The sequence below is a fragment of the Pararge aegeria genome, chromosome 4 (genome assembly GCF_905163445.1).
Source record: "Pararge aegeria chromosome 4, ilParAegt1.1, whole genome shotgun sequence".
Lineage (NCBI taxonomy): Eukaryota > Metazoa > Arthropoda > Insecta > Lepidoptera > Nymphalidae > Pararge > Pararge aegeria.
Window position 1 is genome coordinate 13,473,334 of NC_053183.1, and position 16,095 is coordinate 13,489,428.

The 16,095-nt window shown below is 35.4% G+C and overlaps 1 protein-coding gene across 2 annotated transcripts in view; it reads left to right on the forward strand.

Moving 5' to 3' along the window:
• The window catches only part of LOC120637929 (E3 ubiquitin-protein ligase TRIP12), a 64,552-nt gene that overhangs the window by 5,737 nt on the left and 42,720 nt on the right, over positions 1 to 16,095 (forward strand). The gene's annotated exons all lie outside the window — the stretch shown is intronic.

Consider the following 16,095-nt stretch of genomic DNA (forward strand, 5'->3'; position numbering starts at 1 on the left):
AACTTTTTTCCATAACTTACTCCTTAAATCGAACAATAATAATAAATAGAACTTTTCGTCAATGGTACGTAGTGACAACCAGTGTACATTTATGATGCTGAGTATTCCATAATGAGGCTCAACTATTAAATCGATGAAATATATGTTATCCCAGATTATATTGGTTATTTGTTGTAGACCATACTTTAATATCTTGATTATCATCATTGTCATTAACACAATTAAAGGCTCGCTCGCGGATGGCGGATTTGTTTAAAGAACTGAGACTTGTTAACAACGATTATTATCAGGAACACTAGGATTAGAGTAGTGGCTTCATGTGCTCTCCGAGGCAAGCAGGGAAAGTAAAGGACATACTCGGGTCTTCAAATTCAGTCACCCAACCTGTTACTAATTAGGTCAACATTGCTTACCCAAAACATTCAAATAATTTACACTGACAGCATCAAAATCATTCTTCGACTCTTAGGAAATCAGAAAATTAAGTAATACCCAGGGCGGCCGACGTGACGCAGTGGATCGGGGTATATTATGTAAAGTAGAGGATGAAAGTTTGTGTAAGGAAATAATTAGCGGGTAACCGATTGTCCTGTAATAATCCTATTTTTACCCTATAATCCCACAAAGTTGCATGCTCTACTTCCACATATAACTATTATGTAAAATCTAAATAAGGAATACTTACAGAGATACAAGGAAACTATTATTAGAACCGTAATAGTTACACAAGTCACAAAGTAAGATGTTTATTACTACATCTAGCTAGATACGTACTAACATCTTGGTCTATTTCTAATTTACTCGTAAACGTAATCACAAATAACACAGTACACGTGCACCGGACGTTTGTGTTACGTTTACATAATCGATTGCGTGAATCCACAATCTAGTGACAATACTGTTTCCTAGTATTGTAAATAGATAGCGCTCTTTAGATCCCATACAAGTCGTAGTTAAATTTTAAGCTATCGAATAAGTAAACGTAGGTAGAAAATCTCATACTAGGCACCCGTACCAGCTGATGGCATGTACAAGTAACAAATAAAAATGTTTGACGTCTGATCTTACTTTAGTTATATGTAATCTTTCTGTTTGTATTTTCAAATAAATTCAGTATGATCTGTTAAAACTGTTTCTTTTGACACTAAATACAAGAAAAACTATTTTCTAAATATTCTCTGAAATGCAACCATAGTAATACATATTATAAATATAAAGTTTAATCTATGTTTGGCTCAACCGCTGCACCGATCTCAATGATTTGGCACAGATAAGGCTTGCATCCCGGAAACGGAATATAATACTTTTTATCCCTGAAAAGTAAAGAGCTTCAGCGGGATCTTATAACATTTGGTGTTTTTTTCGTTACCTCAACCTACGTTTGTTACCTCAAATAGCTGAACCGATCTTCTGAACTCGTACGAGCTCTTGTCACAAAAAGCTCTACCTAGTACTCACTTATAAAATAAAGAACAGGAAGTTTATATCTTTTTCAAAGGCTTGCTGGAGCTCTGTAGTTATTGCATGTCGTTAAATTGCAAAGGGAACGGAGCAGCGAACGCGAATCGAAAATGTTTATTTAACACGATATATAACGTATCGTCGCGTCGTCTCTGGTTGTATCTGTTATTTGTGGTTTGCTTATAATACCGTTATGGAAATGGGAGCACCGAGCTAAAATCCGGTGACGTGCGTGAGCTCTTCGTGCTTGTTAATGTTGTCTTATTTAAATCTTTAACTGGATGTTACTAACTGCTTTTATTCATTTATATGTTACTAGCGTACCCAGCCCGCTTCGCCGGGCTAGATTTTGCTTTATTTTATTTAAACAATAAACTTAGATCATTACATTTTTAATTTAAGTCTCATAATATATATATTAAATCATTTATTTCTCTGCGTATTTATTCTTTTCTATTCTCTTCTCGAGCGGGTGAAGATCATTATCTACACCCATGTAAACCCAACAATAGAATATCATCATAGTAAATAAAAACTGTATTTGAGAGTCCAAAAATAGGAGTGCCCCGATCGTCACCAAACTTTACAGGATTACTCGCCAGGTCAATCCGGAGATTCCCTGAAAGTTTTATTGAAATCGGTCCAGCCGTTTCGGAGCCTATACGAAACATACCCACACACTTTCTCTTTTATATATATAGATAGATATTATAGCTAAGCTAGAGCTTAGCTTATAAATGAGATCCACGTTATAATTTGTATGCCTAAAAGAAATAAACCATGAAAAACTTTCGGTTCTATTTAAGTTTCCATTTAACTATAACATACATAAACTCTTAGATTTTTTTATAACTTAAAAAAAAAAACAATCTAATTTTATTGAATCACACATTTCTGGAACGGTTAACTGTACAAAAACTCAGTTCGGAAACTTAGAACTCATTCTTCACTAATCACCAAAGTCATGACTTAGTTAAGATAAATAAGGTGGTTTCCATTAGATTAAAACATCGAATATTCGACTCCATTAAGAGCATAATGTAATAATATAATATTATATACGAAAGGTTTGCATTTAGTTACAAATTTTATCTTTCAGTAATTATAACTCTCATAAATTTCACCACATAAGTAAGGCTCAACAAAGACTTTCAAAAGTCCTTGTCAACCCTACGTCGTTGTACTTATATAATTTATATTGATAACCTTTCTCAATAAATGGTAAAATATGTTTAACATACAGCTATTATTATTCCATATTTCTAGAGTCAGTTAATTTTAGTTCAGGGATCAGAATCAGTCTAGACACCACCCTCAGTACGTTTAGTAAAAGTTATGCGCGCTCGTGTAGTCGTTTTCGAGTTTCGAACCACTGTAACGTCAAAGTAAAACGGGCTTTATATTGCTCAATGTAGAGTTGCAAATTCTGTGATATATGCCAATTTTTATTTTAAAAACGTTCCGCTAAGAGCGCAGGCTGTAGTATGTGGACTAATTTGAACATAATAACAGTCCGATAAGTTCCATTTTAGTATATCGTTACAATCTTCAATATTAAAAATGATATTACATTTGTCAGCGGATAAATCTACTATACTACGGGTACTCTGGCTACGTATTTATTATAAGTTTATTAACTTTAATACATTTTGTATCAAAGTTAAGATCTCTTTTTGATTTTATGCACGTTGCTTTGTCAGCAGTTTTCTATCTATAAAAATTATATAATACGATGTAAAGAAACTTTTTGTTATTCTTACAGCAGTAGAATAATTCGTACAACAGTAGCTGTTTATTAGCAGGCATTATTTACTAAATTTTTTTGCTAATAACTTTGCTAAAATTTACTATTCAGTGTGTCTGTTTGTCGTGGCACCGACGACGTTTTGCCTAACAAACCCCGGATTATTACTTCGTTTTAATAAACATAAATAATACTGTTGGCAACGCGTCTGTACACTTATAAAAACTTCTTAGTTGATTTATCAGATATTGATAGGAAGGTTTTATATTTTAGACGATTTATACCCAGAACCAGACGATTTATTAACTTAGAAGGTATTGACATGAAAAAGTTTCCGAGGAGAGGCAATCTAAACGTTTAACCTTGTAAGCCCGTGAAAGGTGAAAGGCTTTATTTTTCGAGGCAGACTTACTTCAATTATTGTAGTACTGCAAATCTATTATTGCGCACATGCGCAGGGTAAATTTATAACTTTATGATTTCTCATGTTCTCTCATCTGGTCTGGCGGAAGGCTCGCTACCACCCTAAACCACCCTACCGACAAATATGGTATAAGGAAACGATTTAGCGTTCCAGTACAGTACTAACATGTTAGTCCGCTACCATCTTAGACTGCATCATCACTTACCACCAGTAACTTGTAATAAAATGAAAAAAAAAATCGCACACTTATCACTTATTTTTTTCTGGTTTCCTTTTAGATTTACAGGTTTCCTCGACATTTTCAGGAGATAATTGTTATTATATTCTGTACCACTCACCAGTGTTTTAGACAAACAAAAATTAATAAAATAGTAATAACAAATAAAACCTTTACTGGTTTAAATTATTTGTAACTCAAATAACAAACAAATTGAAATCTAACATTAAAAACTTTTATGTAATTTGCCTGTATGAAATGACGAACGAAAGAGATTATATCTTCATCAACAAAGTAGGCATGATACAACGTGTTACGGAATTAGGAAATAATGTTTAAGTCTGCACAAGTATATTTCATAAGGAATCACACTGTAAAAATAAGCATATTTATTTTTCCATACAAACGAATTCAAAACATTTTAATTTGTTACTTATGACAACCCTATTGTAATAAAAGTTCATAGCACCTACGCTACGCGACGCGTACCCAATACAGTAACAGGAGTCACAAGATTTTACTTTTGCATTTGATGTAAGGTGAGGCTGTCTTTTTAATTATTTTTTTTAGTAAAAAATGCAATGGTTTACTCATAAAATATTAGCGTTTCGGTTCCACAGATAAGTCTCAGAGACATTAAATAATGTACCTCTAAAGCCTCCGAAGTATTATTTCGGTTTTCATTTACACGCTGTAAACATTACAATACAATTATTAACAATTGCAAATTTGGCTATCGAATGCAAAAATATAATTTAATCCGACTTACAGTGAAGTTTAAATTTTATTTTTAAAAAATCATATAAAGTAGGGAAACAGTATTCAAATACTTATTGCGTTCGAATTGGAAGCAAATTGCCACGGTGTCCCAGTAAAATGATTTGAGTATGACATTAAAAACGCTATATGCTCTACACCAAATGAGATTCAATGTTGGCCTACTTACGTAAATTGCGTAACGTCTGACCCTAGACTTGAGCTGAATTACTAGCCGATAATCCATAGATATGCTTATATATATTGCGTTTTATAGACATGATAAATTCGTGCAATTGAAATCTAAAAATTATCTGGTTATTCATAAGAAAACACTTTTAAAAAGGCTGTAAATACTTCTAAAGAGTGTTTCTTGTGAACATACTACAGGGTCCATGCAGATTACAGCGCCAAGAAAACCATCATAATTTTCTCTTTTCCAATACAAATATATTACAATTAAACCAACATTAAAGCGAGAGCCATATTGCGGCGAGTTATTTTCTTAGCGGCGTTCAAGTTTGTGTCCTGAGAGCGACTTGTGAAAATGACTTTTATCTGCATCGTTCGAATTTCATACAAGACTGAAGTGCCCACTGAAAATACCCACCGCGACCATGTCGTGAATATTGGCTGTGAAACAAATATAATTTTCATTATGTCTGAAAAACTGTTATTTAATTAAATAAGAATTATCAGCAATTTTGTTAAAAAACAATTTAATAAACTGGGGCATATCAACCTGGCTATCGGAAGTTTAATTATTTACCTACTTTATAAAATACTACACTTGCTCTAAAGAAAGGAATACAGTGTCATATGGTTATTTATCAAACATCGTACCAATAATGAGGTTCTGACTCAGCTGAATGTAGCGGATACTAATGTACCCACAACGCTTATATTCTGTCAGTACTAAGTTAGAAAAGTCCAGCAATTAATGTGCACTCTTTTTGCGACACATTATGGCCGCAATCTTGAAAGAACTTTCCTTTTTTTTTAACATTTAAACCATATCGATCCCGTATTTTTCCCCCTAGGCCGATTTATGATAATAAATGGACAACTTTATTTTACAACGATACAAAGTTACCTATAAAATTTTTAAATTATTTTAGCATTCTGCAGAAAGTAAGCTATACCTATGCAAAATTGTGTCAGGATCTATTTTACTGTTAAAAACTTAGTTAAGTAACAAAGTTTTCTCCATCAAATGATGATGAATGAATGATATACTTAGTGAAATTTCAAAAAATATGCCCAGACCTTGTTTGTCACAAAAAACAATGAGGTGGTAATTGACAGAATCATTACATTTCATGCACTGTAGAGAACCTACTAATTACAAAACGATGTGCAGAAAACAATTGTAATTACAATTTAAGTATTATGCAATAGAAACAAAGTAACTCGTTAGTAACAAATTATCTAACGTTTTGTAGCGCTAACAACTACAGTAAATGTTCAGCGATAATCCGTAAAAAAGCGTTCTGTGGAAGCGAATGCAGAATTACGCAAGCAGCACAAGCAAGCTGTCACGAAACCTTTAGGCTCCATGTCGGCGAGATATTACGACACCGTAGCTTTCTCCAATCGCTTACAATTGAAAGCTGGGGTCTTAGTTGCAGCTTTTCGATTATTTATTTGCCATTCGCCATAGTTCAAGGCTATTTATTATGCCTACCGTTACTATTTCGGTTGCTATGTGGCGTTCCGCTTTAGCTAATGCGCCTTAGCACATTTGAAATTTCTTCAACACATGTAGCAGGTTTTACTGTTTACACTACGGTGTGCAAAACTTGTTATAGTTTATTATTCAAGGGGTTAATGCAATGTCAAACGTAACTGGCTCCGGGATAGATCCGTTACGAGGTATTATAGTATCAACTGCTGAGTGGAGCAAGGGTGTTTTGCATCAAGAATCCTGAGTCAAGCTCCCCTCGCGGGTTTGGGGGCGCCCTGGACAAACGAAAGACTTTACCGCTGCGTTACATACTATAAAGTATAGTATGTAACGCAGCGGTAAAGTCTTTCACACCTCACAAGACAATCAAAGTCTCTATAGTTACGACTTCTGGCGAGAGATTAGCGACGGCATTATTGCTTCAAGGGGGACATTCAAATCACGTGAGTGACAGGGCGCTATTATTCGTCAAAGTGAGATAGAATCATATCACATTACAACTCATAGCGGTTACCGTACAACATTACAACCCCGCTAATTAACTAACTGTTATGAATGTAATGACGAACTTTATCCGTTAGGATAGGTCTTGCAAACAGGCATCGTCGAGCAAGTGGTGTGAAAAATTAATTGGAAATTATCTGTTTGACTTCATGCCTGTGTCATATATCGTTCAAGATATATTATGTTTACAGAATTCGTCTAAGTTTTACTGATATAATTCTAATAATTCAAAGTAAAATTCTTTGATTCACATTGCATTCTTTGTAGCTTGATGATAATACCTCTCCAGTGATAGATATTTGCGTTTGTAAGAAACTTTACAGTACACATTTATGAAATACAATATTTATATTCAGTTTAAACATAAAATATCTATTCCGTTACCGAAACTCTTTGCTAACGGCCACATTTTTACATCAACTTATATGTATAGGTCTATTAAGAGCATTATTCAGTAGCTACCTAGTAACGAAGTACTTAGTTACAGTTTAGTTTTAAAGATAAGTAAGGTCCACCCCTTTTAATATTAGTACTGTGCACGGTGCATGTTTATATTTTGTTCTTTGTTCTCAAATATGAACGGATATTTTTACACGATATGTGGGTCAGCTCATCAGTTGCCTAAACATAACAGTCTAATAATCTTTTGCATTGAGGATAATATTATGCTAACTTTATTGGCTGCGATACTTTTATACACTTCATAGCTACACAAAGTAATTTTTACTCTTTTACTCGATGAAGTGAAGTATGGTAGCGTCTACTAGGGGTATGCCAGTTAACATTAAAGCCATACCCTTATACGCGGTATCTTACCTACTGGAGCGTTTAATTGCTACGGCCAAAGCTTTCCAGTCCAGACCAGAGATAATTCACATAAATTCCCAAATTGCTCCTACTGGGGATCGAACCCGGGACCTCCCAATTATACTGCGCCAGGGAGGTCTACAAAACATTGAAACAGTAGTCAATTAGTCATTTATTATTAGAACGAAACGAATACATATAGGTAGGCGCATCGTTTATTATGTTTAGACTCGAGTGTTTACTAAGCACAAATCGGTTTCAATGAACAAAGTGTACCGACCTACCTATACTATTTTAGTTGCGTATAATATGATGGTCGACAGAACTGACCGCTGTCGCCTACCCACTGCGAACTTGCTTTGTAAACATAAATGATATTATCTTTGATCCATGTGAGTTCTATACATTGCTGTATTCCTTCGTATGTAGAGAAGAAACGCGATATAACCACAGCGCTGGAAGCCGTTTGCACCATGCGACCTTGCTAGCGGTGAGACTAAAAGGAAACTGGTTTGTGGAGCACTTGCCAAGCAACGGCACCGTTTTGTTTCTCATATAGCGTATCCACACTCAGCCTCGGCTTGCCTTTACGCGTAAGTAAACAAACTTGGCTTCTCGGGTCTCTAGACAGACTATTGTAGGCTATGCAACAATGAAAGTAATATCATAATCAAATTATATAGGTGAGTTGACAGTATACATTCATTATATGTAATAAACCGTACATAGTATAAGCAATTATTAAGACTGTAGTCCACCTCGCTGGCTAAGTGCGGATTGGCGGATTTTGCACGTTTTTTGAAAATAACGTAGGCAGGCAGGTTTCCTCGCGACGTTTTCGTTCACCGATAAAGCAAGAGATACTTAATGGCTCAAAATGTGTATAAGTTTTATAAGTGCGTGCGTGCCGGGGTTAGAACTCTGTCCCTCCGAAAGTGAAGCCTAGGGATATAGCTGTTAATTCTGTTTTTAACCAACTTCAAAACTACATTTCTTAGCCCCTTTGCGTTATTATTTGTATGTTTAATAAAGCCCTCGAATATGTCCCAACAACTTTCTTTATTTAGTTTATCTTTTGCATAGTACTCCTAAACTAGCAGACAGATTGTCAGATAGTAACATAGGCATACACATCAAAATTTCCACGCGAATTAAGTCTCTTGTACAATATAAATTTAAAATATTTTTACACGTGAATTGTTACGCTGTAACAATTGTAATAACATTGTAAAAAAAATGTTTGTACACTTGAAAATTTTATCGTTTTAGCTTCAAAATTACGTATTGCAACAAAATGTCGATATTATCTTAGTTTACGTTTACCATAATCTAGGTCAATAACAAAGGCTGATCGTTTATTACGTGCTCTTAGTAATTACCTAATAATAAACATTTTGTTTCCGGTACTCTTGATGTAGTTTAAGAGAAAAATTACGAGCCATTTTTATTACGGAAAATGCGAAAGTTTGTTTGTTTGAAATCACGTTGCCGTTTTCAATAGCCTTAGAAAAGGCTATTGAAAACGGCAACGTGATTTTTTTTTGCAAAGGTACAGAAGGTATATGGGCCGGAGGCTGACAAAAGGCACGATTCTTTTGTTTTGTCCCCAATTACCTCTTATTCCGAAATGGATGAACATGATTTCGATAAAATAAGCAGGACAGATAGGATCATTCTGTTACAAAAATTCTAGTGGTTAGTTATTATGCTCAGTTACGGATCACGAAGTCTTGGGTTCGGTTCTCAGTATAGGTCAATAAATAATTCGTGTCGAGTTTTGCTGTATGAAAAGAACCGGTGCCATGCCGCCCGGTGTTATAATATTGGCGGCGTTCACCTGCGTGCCTTCGAAAGCACGTTTATAAACGTTAAAGCCCGTGTTAACCGCTTTGGAGCACTGTTGTAGGCCTATGCTCTCAAAGCCCACTCTCCTATGAGTGGGGATGATGGTGATAATAATGAAAGACTGTTTGTCATTCTTTTGTGTAGCAACTATTGCATTCAGTCACGCTATTAAATGAGTTTTGTTTTAATATTGTTAACGCTTTGTTCGAGAATTATAATGTTTAATTTTAAGACATCAAGGTAAAAATTTCAAACAAATTGTCATTTCATAATTAAAGAATAATACTGACAGTAGGGGACACGCGAAGAGTACAGCTTTACCTACATTTCAAGCATGAGTAGGTAGGTGCATAATGAGTCACATTTAATATTATCTTTAATATTCCATCACAATTCGCAGAGGGCTCAATCAAAGGGTCGGGGAGGTCGTTGAACCCGTAGGGATCCGGAGAGTCGCGACTCGGTGTGTTTCGGAGTCAGCGGGGGCGCGGGCGATGCATAGTCCGGTCGATGACTCCCCCTTGCCCCGATGCACTTGTGTGAAATACGGATTGATTTAAAAACCGTCCGTTCACTGACGTATTTGGGATAGCTTAGTGGTGAGACTTCGGTAGGTTTGCGAGTTCGATCCTAGGAACGCACCTTTAATTTTTACGAAGTTATTTGCGTCGGTGTATATCATTTTATTTTACGGTGAAGGTACCCACGGCAACTAGAATAATAATAATTAACTAAACAAAATTAAGTAGTTTTATCCTTATAACTATATTCTTTAAGCAAAAGACGGTATACTATTTTTAAACCTGTCCATTGGTTCTAGCGATTTGTATACTACAGAATTTTTACCAATGCATTTTGGACCTTTGTCACTACCTACTGGCTTGCACCACTCGTAGTGTAGATTAGGTAGGTAAGTCTTAATACCCACTACACTACCAACAAATAGTGCTGTGCTACTGTGGTGCCGATTCCTTTGTACCAAAACACTTAACAAAAACTAAATTCAATTTAAACGGAAGTTACTAGGTACATGCAAGGAATAAAATTAGCGTTGTCCTTTTCACATTGTGTCTCCCGGAAAGTGGTAGGACTATTTCTAAATACGTCAATTTATATATTTAGTTTAGTTTGTGTACAACGGAACCGGCAGTACCGAAGTTGCTCGCTTGACGTTCTAACGGTTCAAATGATGAAAATGAACCATGAATGGGTACCTACTAAATGCACGCCGCACAGTTAGTTACCTTACGACTGCATTTCGAATTTTAACCAGGAAAGACTAGGTGTGCAACCGCAAGTGTCACCACAGTTTGCAACCGTGCTACGTAGGTACTGTATACGTAAATAAATGCCTGAAATAGTTTTATTGCATGCAAATCATTGAACTAATATTAGTCGGAAATTATTTGCACTTACTAACCTACTTCTAAAGCCTGCTAAGTGTGCGAGTTGGACTCGCACGCGATGGTTTCCTTCCTAAGGTGCGATATGATGAAGACATCCAAATTCGTTGGGTGGTACAACTCAACTAAGTAATAGTTTTAATCGATAATGTGAGATGATGATAACGAAAAAAAACGGCTAAGTTTGTTGTGGGCGTCTTCTTAGACCCCGTAGCTTTAGTTTTAAGTTTACGAATTACTTATCGCCATCATCTCACTTCTATATCATATTTTACATGTAATGTACGTATCAAAAGAGCCATCTAAATGCCTATTTGAATAAGAAATATTTGTGTTTGACTTACTCGTAGGTACTATTGATTCGTCTGTATTTTATGCTTTAATAATATTTTTAAGAACTGTCATTCATACTTCAATAATATTTTTCTAATAAACTTTTTATTAACATGTAAGTATATTTTTAATTTTTGCCAACCCTAACCCGCCTCACGTAATGTCACTCTAGGTGCTTAGTTGGCTTGGTCGAGTTATAATTTCATATCGGACTTTGGTTCAAGTCTATGCTCGTAAAACAAGCTGAAAGAAGAGTTTTATTATTACACGGTTATCTCTGTCGGATTTGAATAAACTTTTTTGCTACTGCCTAGTCTGATCCGTATGTATGTAGTGCTATCCATCCTGTTCACAATGCAAGGGATATAGCGCTATGTTAGAGCCTTATTTAGGATAGTGGCTCGGGCACAGACAAATTCAAAAACTACTTTTAGTGAGGTTTATAAATATATTAGTGTTTGCTGAATCTCAGTGACAGGCAGTTCAGTGATTTTAGTCTCGAGGTAAACGGGATTCGCACGTGTCTGCCGCACAGCCCACTCTTAGTATGAGATTAGTTCTCTCGCAATCGAATAGTCGCTATTGAGTATAGTGATATTGTAACATCAAAACAAAATGGACTGGATGCGCATTCTTTAAAGGCGTTTTTTTCTGTACGACCTTTTCTCAAAGAACCTGGTGTAGGTTCATTTACACAGTTTTTCGATGCTCGAAAACGACTCATGAGCGTTCATATGTCATACCTAAGGGTTCAGGTTGTCGACCGCCGGCCTTGGGGTGCAGCCCCCTCACAGCTTACATCTCTGCTCGATCAAAAAATCACCTTAAGCTTTGCTACACACCGTATAATATCGCATAAACAGTGTTGAGATAAATCCCTGCTCAAATTAACTGTCTGTGAATCTCATTTTCAACTTTGTTCTAAAGAGATAAGTTCACGGATCGAAAGATAACTGATCACAGTTATGTTGGATAGTATTTAAATAAAAGTACTTGCACCTACCTACTCACAGTTCCATTGGCATTGTAAAATGTATTATATGATACCGGACATGTATCTAAATCTATACTTATAATAAAACTGTAACTGGAAGATTTCTGTACATATAATATATTTTGAAAATTTTGACTGGGGGATACCTACTTTATAATCGAAACTGAGTCCAAAACAGATTTTTATTTAATTTTTGTCTGTCTGTCTGCCTGTCTGGTAATATAAAATTTATATCTCTATCTTTATCTTTTTTTACTAAAAATAAAGCGAGAAATATTTTTTTTGGATTTATTAGAGTGGCTTCTCGTGACGAGAGTTCGACCGGGAAAGTACAACCACCGCACTTATTACTGCCGAAAAGCAGCATTGCTGTTTCTAAGCAGATTTTGCTGTGTTTCGGTCTGAAGAGCGCGGTTGCCGGCCGGTTACAGGCACATGAGTTCTTACAGGGCGGCATTTTGCAGGACATGTTCCTCGCATACCATGGCGAAGTGTTGCTCTTTTTTCACTCGCGATGGGTTTCTACTTACCAACTGATTGGTCCGTCAATAATTAATATAGAAACACTACCAGTCTGATTTGCAGATACATAGATAGAAAGGTACAAACGCTAAATTTAAGCACTATCCAATATGAGACTATCGTGAGGAAAATGTCAGTTTTGGGAAAACACAGTTACTGGGTGAAGCTTTATTTATCTACAGACAAGTTTTCACTTTTATATTTTTATCAAGCTTAGTTTCACCCTTTTTTTAGATCATTTCTCTTTACTTTTCCTTTTGTCATACGACTCTGTGATATACTATTCTACTATATCTGAGATATAGTAGAATAGTATAATATAAGTGTTAGCTCTAATGGTTATTACATTGATAAGTGATAGCAAAATTTCAGCACAACTTGAAGGACCTAAATTTTATCAAGTATCTTACCTAATCCTAAATGGGTGTTATTGTTATTATTATTATCTATAATAATACTTATTCGGCTTCAATTTTATAAGTAATGCGCGTTTTAAGCAATTAAAATATCACTTTGCTTATCGTAAGGAAACCTGCATGCCTGAGAGTTCCCCGTAAAGCTTACAAAATATGCCGAGCTGAAGCTTTAGACAGTTGCATACCACTATTTAGGGAAAACAATATATTATCATTGCCAAGTCTTTATATTTATGAAATATTATTATTCGTAAAAAAATATTTACATTTATTCGGCATAAAATTGACTCTGGGTGCCGCCGAGGAGGCTGGCACTTTTTTCTAAAAAATATTTTTGCATGGTTATTACTTTATATAATAAACCGCTAGGCTACCATAAAAATTTGCCGCTCGAAGACCTTTAGGAGAGTTATTTACATAATACTTAACTATAAAACTTACTACCGTGTTAACGAATATTGAAATGACAATTTGAACTAAAACTTGGCTTGAAATCTTTGACTATAATTAATATTTCTTCAATTATCTTATTCCGTAGAACCAGAAAAGTTTGACAGTAGATTGTGTAGGAGTGTATTTTAATTATTAGAAAACAACTTATTGTGATCCACAATTCTAGCAAATAAATTATTAAATAGAAAAAAATGTGGAGTCCACCAATCCGCACTGGGCTAGCGTGGTGGACAACGGTCTGAACCCCTTCTTATTGTAGGGGAGACCCGCGACCTGTAGTCGGCTGGTGATGTGGTTTTTTTGAGTAGTTCTTCCGTAGTTATTTCATTTTGATCGATTATTTGATACAAACGATGAGTACTTGAATTTAAAAGTCTACCTACTTATACTACCTAAGTAGATATCAGTATGTTTTAACTCCTAATCCATAATCGACTTCGATTTATTTTAAGTTACTCCTGCGTACCTATACTAGTATATATTATTTTTATTACGTGTTTAAACTTCATAAGTTTGACGGCATTTATTCACCGGCTACCTGTGTTGAACAGGTGACATATCTCGGTACCAAACCTATGTAGGTACCTGGCATCCTTTTTGTTGTATGTAGATACGAGAGGTTCGTATTTCGTCTCGCTACCTAGCAACGATCCGCGACCGGAGATCCAATGGAAGAGCGGAGAGCTGTATCGCGACAGGTTTATTTTAAAACAGGTCGATATTGCTCTGGCCACTTTGCTAGTATTGCCAGAAATACGTTAACATAGTGCAATGATGTTTAACTTGAGATTATTACTACAAGAATATTAACATTTTACTTTTATTTGCACAATATATATCTAGTTGCTTAGGTAGAGCATATAAAATTATTATCATTTTACTCAAGTTATAGACATAGGCGTGTCCAGCTTATGGTCTAGGGACAGGCAACAGGTTTTTTTTTTTAGATTAGATCGGCTCAGAGGGCTTCCTATAATCGATACTGAAGCCAAATACGTCTGTATCTTAGCCGCCATATATTATAATGTGGAATTGCACGAAGTCTACTTTTATGCTGGAAAAATATATGATGTTCCCTAGATTTGTTCTCGTTTATCTCAGAGCAAGAGATGGGATATTATTTGCATAGTGGTTCAGGGATCAGAGAACAACATATAAACGAGATAAAAACGTCACCACGTAGTTCGTGATCGAAGTCGCATGCAGCAACTAGTACCTTATACATACATTTTATCAGAACCCATTGATTTTATTAGTTTATCTATAATTACAAATAATCGACCGTATTGCGAGGCTTTATAAACGCTTAGAAAATTATATTCAAATAATAAATGTGTAATAATAAACAGGGGTAAACTTTTCCTATTCCATATTCCCGTGCTTTAGGAGGTGGACACGTTAATTATATCCCTTGTCAGGGGATATAATAGGGGGACATAATTTTTGTCTCCTGCCTGTGCTAGCCATGCTGAAGTTGAATATAATTGAAGAGACCATGCATAACATGTCACCATCGAATTCCTAACTGTCTGCTCGGTCACTTGTGACTTATTCTATCCGGCCAACTTGAATGGCGTAGGTACTGTAAGTTTCTTTCTTTCTAGTTACACCTAGTCAAATTATTTTTGATTCCTAAGTCAGCGTTGAATTATTGATAGAGAGTGAATATTATACACGCCTACTGGATAGGTAGACGTACAAAATACCAATGTAGCAATATATATAATTCGGTTATGAGGTCAAGCAGCCGTCGACACATAAAAATATTGTAACGCCCTTGATTAATTTGTTATCTATGGCTTGAACTTAATTGCAAAAACGACAATCAAGTAGGTAGGTATCCTAAATTACTCTTTCAACCAAATACCTATAAAATGTCCCTACCTATAGTTTATCGTTTGGTAGGTATGTAAAACTTTTCGCTTTCATCTACCAACGTTTATCAAATCAGAATGTTATCAGTGTTCATAATAAACAAAGCAGTGTAATAACGTGGAATTAAGTCATTATTTAATCGCTTTATTCTTATGCTTGTATATTGTTTTCATTAGTCATTTATTTATTTCATGTTGGCTATTCTGCTGTATCACATATTGTTATGCTAAGTGTTGTGCGATAGCAAAAGTTTCTACCATCTAGTAGAAAATTAAAGCTATTTAAAAATTATAATTTTATCGAAAGTGATAATAATTTAACTAACAGAATATTGAATACTGTCTTCTGCAATATTTAGGCGGCCTACATAAACAGTTACATTGCTAGTAGCGAATCAAAAAAAAAAATTTTTGACAATTCTGTCTTATGAAAATGTCTTTTGTATGGAGTTTCGAAAACCATGGTGCCGCTTGGATCCAGTGGCTTCCTGCTAATCGTTTGATATGATCCGTCCACCTCACCGTGGTTCTATTAAAACGGCGTTTACTGATGCGATGTCCTCAATCCAGCAACTTGGTACCTCAAGATCGATCCGATCGGTTCTCCGAGCTAGTTGCTCCGCCCATTGCCACTTTAGCTTCGCGACTCTAATCTTCT